The sequence below is a fragment of the Mobula birostris genome, chromosome 23 (assembly GCF_030028105.1).
Source record: "Mobula birostris isolate sMobBir1 chromosome 23, sMobBir1.hap1, whole genome shotgun sequence".
Lineage (NCBI taxonomy): Eukaryota > Metazoa > Chordata > Chondrichthyes > Myliobatiformes > Myliobatidae > Mobula > Mobula birostris.
The window spans coordinates 1,657,999-1,668,612 of NC_092392.1; positions in this window are offsets into that span (position 1 = coordinate 1,657,999).

Below are 10,614 nucleotides of genomic sequence, written 5' to 3' on the forward strand. Positions count from 1 at the left end.
AAAAATAATTTCTCAGAAAGCCAAAGGATGTCACACTGAGATGTTGATAGGACAATAGAAAAACGATAGAAGATAGAAGAAATTAAATTCAATGCCAGTACGCGTGACTCATTGCATTTTCAATCACAGCAGCAGCGATCTCACACAAAGCCGAGGGACCTTGGTGCTGAGGAGGAGCTTGGGGAAAGAGGCACAGGTCTAAAATGACAAGGTGTCATTGAGCATGAAAACAGGCCCTTCAGCCCATCATGAGTATTTTGACCAACAACTGTCCATTCACTATTGATCCCATCTCTTTATTCATTCCACAATCCTATCATCTCTTCTCACATTTTACCATACATCTACTCACCAGGGGCAATGTACAGAGGCCAATTAACCGACCAATCCACTTATCTTTGGGAGGTTGGTGGGAACCGGAGTCTTTGGAAGAAAATCACAGAGCCACATGGAGAACATACAACCTCCACACAGACAGTGTCTAAACTGTTCCACTCTGCTGCTCAGTCAAATGGGATTCTAGGTATTATTGCACAGAGTTCGAAACTATAACAGCAATTATAGACAGATTTGGTTCTGTCTTATGAAAAAATTTGTGCTGAAACCAAAAACTGTGCTTTATCAGACAGGGTTAGCTGAATGAAGGATCAGGGAAACAGGAGAGGAACTTGTCAGTTCGAAGTTCAAAATTCAAAGTTTCCCTAATCAGGACTACTCTTGGACCTCTGGTTTCCATCTCAAAGTCAATAATCATCTCCTTGGTCTTGCTGACATTGAGTGAGAGGTTGTTGTTGTGGCACCACTCGCCCATATTTTCAATGTCCTTCCTATATGCTGATTCATCACCACCTTTGATTTGGCCAATAAGAGAGGTGTCGCCACCAAACTTAAAAATGGAATTGGAGCTGCGCTAAGCCTCAGAGTCATAAGTATAAAGTAAGTAGGGCAGGGGGCTGAGCACACAGTCTTGTGGAGCTCCTGTGCTGATAGAGATTGTGGAGGAGATGTTGTTGCAATCTGAATGGGGGGTCTGCAAGTGAGGAAATCAATGATTCATTTGCACAAGGAGGTATTAAGGCCAAGGTCTTGAAGCTTATTGATTAATTTTGAGAGGATGTTAGTATTGAATGCTGAGCTGTAGTCAATAAAGAACATTCTGATGTATCTACCTTTGCTGTTTAGATTTTCCAGGGTTGAGTGAAGAGCCAATGAAATGGCATCTGCTGTTGACCTGTTGAGAAGGTAGGGAAATTGGAGCAAATTCAGTTTGCTTCTCAGTTGTATAATAAATACACGGCATGCAAATGATCAGCTCATTTTACTTATATGGGAGGTATATTGCCCAGCCTGTTTGCGCATTTTATTGTTTAATGTGTGATAATATCCGAGGGATGGATCACTGGAGAATTGGGTGCTGCTCTCATCTAGAGTAAGATGATGACATATAACAGGTTGGGTGGAATCAGGCTACGACATGAGCATCTAGAGAGCTCCTTGGTCCACTGAGGCTGTGACATGGATTACTGTCAGATAATTTTTCTTTGACTTGGCCAAACTCTTCTGTTTCCAGCCTGCTGCTCAACAAAAGGAAAAAACTTGCCAACCATCCCAGTGAAGATCAGGTCTACAACACATTATAATGAAGAATTCCAGATCCAAATACCACAGTCAAGCTACTGGAAATAAAGAATGCTCTTAGATAACATTGACATGACATTGTGCCAAGAGTGCATGCTTCCTCCCCTTGCTGGTTTTGGCTCAGGGCAGGGATGCACAGCTGAACTCAATGAATGTCCAAACCTACAAGAACCCTTTCAGCAAGTAAATGACTGTAATTAGGCCTGCTTTCAGCATCAAATGGAGGCAGTCTTTCAATCATCCATCCTGGATTGACTCCAAACACTTGATAATTAATGGGCTTGGTTTTCTTCATCAATGTCTAGGCCTCTCTGACAGATTATCTGCCCCTCCCCTTGGATGGTGCTTAGAAAATGGATGACAGCATCCTTGTGGTGACTATTTAGAAAAGCAATTCATTTACATCTTATTTTATAAGCCTTCAGGTTGGATACATACATTAATGCCAATTGGGGGTATTGGCTCTGTTTTGTCACTGTAATTTTTAATATAATTATAATATCTGACAGAATAAGAAATTTGTCTCAATTGGACATTAATTCAACACCATGTCTCACAGGGCCCATCTGTAACCTCTCTGCATCTTTCAGACCATCCAAGAGCATAATTATTGCAACAATAAAAGCAGATGTTCATAGTGTCCGCCATTTTGATAATTACAAGTTGGCCTCTATTCCAGTACAGAGACCGTTTTGCTGGAAAGATGCACCTATACTCTGAATCCAAATTTACTTTCAGTCAGTCTCAGCTTTTTTCAAATCCTTATTGTTTTTGGGCTCTTTTGGTTTGTAAATTGTCTGTCGTATTTACATTAAAAAACACTGATTTTTATTTGAAAGCAATTCATTGACTGTGATGCATTTTGGTCTACCATGAAAACATGAAAGGGGTTACAGGTACATAAAGATGCATACTGATGCATACTTAGGCTTGGCTTCTTGGAATAAATTGTTCTCCATGATGTCACTTCAATGCTGTTATGGGGTGCTGGTAACTCGGATGGATTGAAGGTTGAAGTGAGGCATTGGGAAGGGTGCAGGCATGCAAGCATCTTAGATCTGTAGACATAACATAAACTACCATATCTATTCCTCTTTCCCTTCAAAGACCTCTTTAAAATCCATCCCAGCTTGGAGCCCTTCATCTTCTGCTGTGCTGGAGGAGTGCCACATTCTCAGAAAGGACTTCTTTAATGTCAGCAATTAAATTGATAGTCAATCTTCTCTCTGAAGCAGGTGTGTGAGATCTTAGAGCATATTTCAAAGAAGAGCAATAAATTCTCCCTGGTGCCTGGACCAATAGTTATCCTCTAGTCAACACCACCCAGACATGCTTAGTGGTAACTTTATTAGGTGCCTCTTGCAACTAATAACGTGGCCGTTGAGTGCCTGTTCATGGTCTTTTGATGCTTTACCCATCCACTTCAAGTTTGATGTGTTGTGCATTCAGAGATGCTCTGCTGCACAGTTGTAACACATGGCTATTTGAGTTACTGTCACCTTCTTGTCAGCTTGAACCAAGTCAGAGAGGCCTAGCCATATTCCTCTGATCTCTCTCATTAACAAGGTGTTTTTGTCCACAGAGCTGCAGTCACAGGATGTTTTCTGTTTCTTGCACCATTCTCTGTAAATTCTAGAGACTGCTGTGTATGAGAATCCTGAGAGATCGGTTCTGAGATAATCAAACCACCCCATCTGGCACCAACACTGATTCCATGGTCAAAGTCACTTAGATCACATTTCTTCCCCATTCTGATGTTTGATCTGAATGACAACTGAACCTCTGGACCATGTCTGCATGCTTTTATGCATTGAGTTACTGCCACATGATTGGCTGACTAGATATTTGCATTAACAAACAGGTGTACAAGTGTATCCAATACAGCGACCTCTGGTTATTGTCATGTTTTCAGTAAGTTGCCTACAGTTCAGCAGTGAATACAGCTAAAAATTTATCATTGGCTAGACTGTGCTTTAGTCTGTCCTGATGTCAGGAAAGGCACTATATAAACAGATGAATTTCTGAGCATCAACTGGCTCTGAAGAGGCATGACCAACTCTTTGTAGTCTCTACCCATGAAGATCATGAGAGGCACAAATTCAACTGGCACAAGTGAAGGTCACGGTGCAAGCAAACACACACGACTAGAAGTGTGGTTTGCCACAAACAATTCTGCAAACAAACATGTAGATCACAATCCTATTTATGAACCAATGTGGGCAAAATTCCAGACCATAATGCATGAAGTTTGCTATACACCTAATCAGTGCAGAGATTTCCTCCCCACATCACAACTGAGTTTCCAAAATGATGTCCAATCAGCTGATTAAAGAGTATGTAAAACAAAGCTTATGGAGGACTCCCACAATAAATAGAGCACTGACTATGTCTTCTCGTGTGGTTACGAAACACTCACAACTAAATTGGCAAGATTGGAGAACAACTCAACCCAACCATCAACCACTCAAGCTACACATCTTCTGAATTATTTCCTACAACTATTTCTATTTTTGTTGGACTTGTATTGCTCAGTTTTAACACATTATTGGAGTGCTGTTAATGCAGGCAATAATATTCTTGGTTCAATCCATTAATTGATGAATTGGTAAATTCATTTATTATTGTCACATGTACTGGGATACAGTGAACAAATTGGTTTTGCATGCCGTCCCTACAGATCATTTCAGCACATCAGCGGATAAAGTTGATACAAGAGAAGAGCAATACCAGAATGCAGACTAAATTGCCATAGCTGGAGAAAGTGCATTACAGGCAGACAATAAGGTTCAAGTCTATAATGAGAAAGACAGTGAGGTCAAGAGTCCACCTTTCATCCAAGAGGCCTGCTCAGTAATCTTATAACAGTGGTATAGAGAGTTTTCCTCGAGTTTGGTGGTATGTGCTTTCAGGTTTTTGTATCTTCTGGGGAAAGTCAAAGTGGGAGGTGTCTTTGATTATGTTGGCTGCTTTACTGAAACAGCGAGAAATATAGACAGAGCCCCTGGAGGGGAGGCGGGTTTTTGTGATGTGCCAAACTGCATTCATAACTCTCTGCAGTTTCTTGTGGTCATGGGTAGAGCAGTTGCCATACCAAACCATGATGCACCCCGACGATGGTGCATCGATAGATGTTGGTGAAGGTCAATGGAGACATGCCAATATTTTAACCTCCTCAGGAAGTTGAGGCACTGGTGCACTTTCTTGGCCATTGTGTCTACATGGTTGGACCAGGCAATTGGTGATATTTACTCCTGAGAACCTAAAGCTCTCAACTCTCTTGACCTCAGCACCATTGATGTAAATGGGAGCTTGTTCACTGCCCCCTTCCTGAAATCAATTGTTTGACATTGCAGGAAGGGCTGTTGTAATGATACCACGCCACTAAGCTCCACCTCCGTCCTGTACTGTACCTCAACGTTATTTGAGATTTGGCACATTACCATGTTGTCACCTGCAAACCTATAGATCAAGGGTTCCCACCCTGGGGTCTGTGAACCCCCTGGTTAACGATAGGGATCCATGGCATAAAGATAGGTCAGGAGCCCCTTCTGTAAATATAGTTAGAGCAGAATCTGGCCACGCAGTCATGAGTGTACAGGAAGTAGAGTAGAGGGCAGAGGACACAGTATTGTGGGACACCAGCGCTGAGGATAATCATGTTAGAGGTGTTGCTCCTCCACTTTACTGATCGTGAACTGTTGATCAGGAAGTCAATGATCCAGTTGCAAATGGAGGTGTTGAATCCCAAGTCTTGGTGCTTGGAGATGATTTTGCTTGGAACTGTGGTTATAAAGGTTGAAATGTAGTCAGTGAACGATAGCCTAAGATAGGTGTCTCCATGTCCAGATGCTCTGGAGATGTTGCAGGGTTACAGAGATGGTATTGGCAGCAAGCAATTTGTAGTGGTTGTATGGGTGGCTGGAGTTGGTGTATGCCATGACTAGCCGTGGACAGCCATGGCCAGCACGTTATGATGGTATTACTAATATCCTGGAAGATAAAATGTTCATAAACTGGAACCCTGTCCAAGACACACCCCATGTCCAGGTGCTCTGGATTGGATTGTTCTCCTATTTCTAGAATGGGATATATGGCACAGCAGTCTCCAGCTGTCTTACACCACTGGTTTTGTAGGCCGCCAAGACGTATAGAAACATAGAAACATAGAAAATAGGTGCAGGAGTAGGCCGTTCAGCCCTTCGAGCCTGCACTGCCATTCAGTATGATCATGGCTGATCATCCAACTCAGAAACCTGTACCTGCCTTCTCTTCATACCCCCGATCCCTTTAGCCACAAGGGCCATATCTAACTCCCTCTTAAATATAGCCAATGAACTGTCCTCAACTGTTTCCTGTGGCAGAGAATTCCACAGATTCACCACTCTCTGTGTGAAGAAGTTTTTCCTCATCTCGGTCCTAAAAGGCTTCCCCTTTATCCTTAAGCTGTGACCCCTCGTTCTGGACTTCCCCAACATCGGGAACAATTTTCCTGCTTCTAGCCTGTCCAATCCCTTTAGAATTTTATACGTTTCAATAAGATCCCCCCTCAAACTTCTAAATTCCAGCGAGTATAAGCCTAGTCGATCCAGTCTTTCATCATATTAGCATTGTGGATGGAGAAATCCATTGGTTTGATGAATGATACAGATTTAAAGTCACAGACAGAGGATCTGGAGGCAGTTTGAGGAGAGCATATGTACCTCACTCAGTGCGTGCACAAATTAAACAGAAGTAGAAAACAATGTCCAAGTCAAATACACAGTGCTCCCGTACCTGGTTTGATCTGTCTGTCATCCCTCACCCCTCCTCAGTCCACCAATCATACCATGCACTTGTCTCACCTCCCTTCCCTTCTTTATTTTGGCCATCTACCCTTTCCACTCTTAGTCCTGGCGCAGGACATTGAACCAAAGCAAAGACAGTTCTTCCCTCACCACTGCTCCTCTCACATAGATACCACTGATAGTGGAGTAGAAGAAGATGTCCCTGAAACATTCAGTGTGGGTCTTCATGCTCCTGTATCTTCTCCCCAATGGTAGCAGCGGGAAAAGGGCATGACCTGGATGGTGAGGGTCCTTCGTGTTGGATGCCACCTTCCTCCTGCAGCAGATTGTGTGTCACTACAAAAACTGATTCCCAAACAGCATTAAAAAGGTACAAGTCTTGAGGATGAAGGCTATCAGATAAAATGCAGAGCCATGGATCAAACTCATGGCCTCCTATGTTTTAAGTGTCCATTGCCCTTCACGCATAACCCTTCAGCCTGTCCAAAAGCAGCTGTTCCACACTGGACTTATGGTCATATCTCTGTCCTATCACAAGTCTCGACCCAATGCACTAGGTTACAATACCATTTTTGGAACAGAATCAGTATCAAAGTTAGAATCAGATTCAGAAACAGAATCAGGTTTACTATCACTGACTTACATGTCGTGAAATTTGCAGCACAGTACAAAGAGATAAAAGTTACCATAAATTATAAAATAAATACATTATGTAAAAGAAAAGAATAGCAAGGGTTCATAAGTTTGTGAAAATTCAGAAATCTGATGGTGGATGGGAAGAAGCTCTTGAATAGTTGAGTGAGGGTCTTCAAGCTTCTGTACTTCCTCTCTGATGGTATGTCCTGGATCCTGAGGTTCCTTGTGAAGGATGCCTCCTTCTTGAAGCTTAATCTAAGTGTCGACCCACTAATAATGTGTAGGGTGGGGTAGGGAGGGGTTAGGGGTGTTGGAGGATAGTAGAAGATTATTTGCGTTCTCACAGTACAATATTATCCCCATGGAAGATCTCGGACAAACAGAATTAGCACTGCATCAGTGACTCCTTCGGTTGCCAAGGACTGAGGCTCCGGAATTCTTGCCTTAAAACTCCCTTATCTCCCCTTCCTCCTTTAAATTCCCCCCTAAAATCACCCTTTTGACTAAGATTTTGGCCAACAGCTCTAATAGAGGCAGAAATGGCTAACATAAAGGGGGCATAAATTTAAGGCTTTGGGAGGAAAGTATAAGGGGAATCTCAGAGGTAGGTTCTTACATAGAGAGTGCTGCGTGCATGGAATGTGCTGCCAGGGATGGCAGGTACATTAGGGATATTTGAAAGTCTCTTAGATGAGCTCAAGAATGAAAGAAGAATGGAGAGTTATGTGGGAGTGAAGAATTAGATTAGTCTTCAAGTAGGTTAAATTGATGGCACAACATTGTGGGCTGAAGGACCAGCACAGTTCTATGTTTTAATACCTAAGGCTCAATGTCAAGTTTACTTAATAATGGTTCAATGTCTTTGTTGTATTATAATTCCTGTTTATTTGGAAGATGTTGTTGGAGGCATGGTCCTTAAATAAGTGCAAGAGCATTATCAAGGGCGATGGTTTTCATTGGAAAGAATCACAATCCAAAGCAGTCCACACAGGGTAGTTTGGAAAGCTGGCAACTCTGGATGAGATTACTTCATCTGATTGGCTGATTAGATATTTGCATTGAGAAGCAGGTGTACAGGTGTACCGAATAAAATGGCCCCTGAGTGTAGACTGGCTTGCTGCAGGTAGTTTGGAGGCAGAGAGCAGGGTTTGCAGTTTTGTGTTAGTATTGAGGAAACACTGTCTCATTATCAAGGGTAAAACTCTCTGAATAGCTACCGTAGGTTTCTTTGCAAGTAGGATAAGTGTGATGATGCTCTGAATGATTATCAGACAGCTTTCTTTGTATCAGGAAAGGTCAGAGACTGAAATAAATGAAACAAAATAAAACATTCCAGTCAACAAAAGCACAGACTTCCTTGATATGATATGGATGCAATGCAGGTCCATAAAGTCTGGATGTGAGGTCAGGGGCCAAATGAGCTTTACATTGAGAGAATAACTCTCACATTTCCCTGGTGCTGTTTAATTCTGTTCAGACTGAGGTTCCCTGCAATTACTCTGTGCCAGCACTGACAAGCAGCAGACTGCACACATCCAGCCTGGTGTCTTCCACTGCTTCTGAGATCATCAGTGAATGTGGACCGGGATTAATGAAAGAAAGAGAGTTGTGCATTTTCATAGGCCTATTACTGTACTGTAGTGTTGCATGACTTTATGAGATTACGACATAGAGAATAGTGGACGAAACATTCAGTCAGGTGTGGTAGAGGAAGCAGATATGACAATGGCAATACAGAGGCTTCCAGATAGGTTAATGAAGATGCAAACAATGGAAGGATATAGTCCATGAGCAGGCAGAAAGGATTAGTTTAATTTGGTATCATGCTGGGCTCAGATATTGTGGACCAAAAGGCCTGTCCCTGTGCTCTATTGTTCAATATTTTAGAACCCCTATCCCCAATTCTGACGTAGTGCCCTGTAGTTTTAGATACCTTTGCCATGGCGAGATGTTTCTTACTATCCACGCGTTCTCTGCTCTCATAATTTTGCATCACTCTATCATGCCATCCTAAAGCACCTTGCCTCCAGTGAGGAACGTGGTTATTGTGGTGCAGGGAAGTGTGGAGGGCTCAATGTACACAGCAAGCTCCAAAACACAGTGCTCTTCTATTGACTGGTCAATTTCTCTTATTTCATAAGATACAGGAGCAGAATTAGGCCATTTGGTACATTGAGTTTGCTCCACCATTTCATCTTGGCTTATCCATTTCCCTCTCAGTCCCAATCTCCTGTCTTTTCCCTGTAATCCTTCATGCCCTGGCAAATCAAGAATTTATGAATCTTTTCCTTAAATATACCTAATGACTTGGCCTCCACAGCTACCTATGGCAACAAATTCTATAGATTCACCACTGTCTGAATAAAGAAATTCCTCCTCATCTCCATTCTAAATGGACATCCCTCTATTCTGAGGCTGTGCCTTCTGGTCTTAGACCCACCCACCAGAGGCAACATCTTCTTCACATCCACTCTATCGAGGCCTTTCACTATTCGATAGATTTCAATTACATTCCCCCTCATTCTCCAGATTTCCAATGAATACAGGACCAGAGACATCAATCGGTACTCATATGATAACCCTTTCATTCCTACAATCATTCTCATGAACTTCCTCTGAACCTCCTCCAACGTTAGCACATCCTTTCTTAGAGAAGGGGCCCAAAACTGCTCATACTCCAAGTGAGGCCTCACCAGTGCCTCATATAGCCTCAACATTACATCCTTGCCTTTATATTCAGGTCCTCCTGAATTGCATTTGCCTTCCTCACCGCCAACACAATGTGCAAATTAACCTTTTGGGAGCCCTGCACGAGGACTCCTACGTTCCTTTGCACCTCCGAGTTTTGAATTGTCTCTCCAGTCCTTCTACCAAAATGCATGACTTACACTTCTTGAAGCTATATCCTGTCTGCCACTTTTTTGCTCATTCCCCTAATCTCTCTAAGTCCATCTAAGCCTCCCTGCTTCCTCAACACTACCTGCCCCTCCACATATCTTCCACAATCTTGGCCACAAAACCATCAATTCTGTCATCCAAATCAATGACATAAAATGTAAAAAGAAGCAGTCCCGACACAGACTCCCGTGGGACACCACCAGTCACTGGTCACCAACCAGAAAAGTCTAAAACAAGAGAAAATCTGCAGGTGCTGGAGCAATGCACACAAAATGCTGGAGGAACTCAGCAGGCCAGGCAGCACCTATGGAAAAAAAGTACTGTCGATATTTTGGGCCAAGACCCCTTGACAGGACTGGAGAAAAAAAAGATGAGGAGTAGATTTAAGAGGTGGGGGAGGGGAGCGAGAAACACAAGGTGATAGGTGAAACTGGGAGGGGAAGGGGAAGGGATACAATAGGGCAGAAGGTCATGGAAGAAAGACAGGGACGGAAGAGCCCCAGAGGGAGGCGATGGGTAGGCAAGGAGATAAGGTGAGAGAGGCAAAAGGGGATGGGGTCTGGTGAAGGGGTGCCTCCCCCACCTTTAAAATCTACTTCTCGTCTTTTTTTCTCCTGCACTGCCGGAGTGTCTCGGCTCAAAAATTCAACTGTACTTT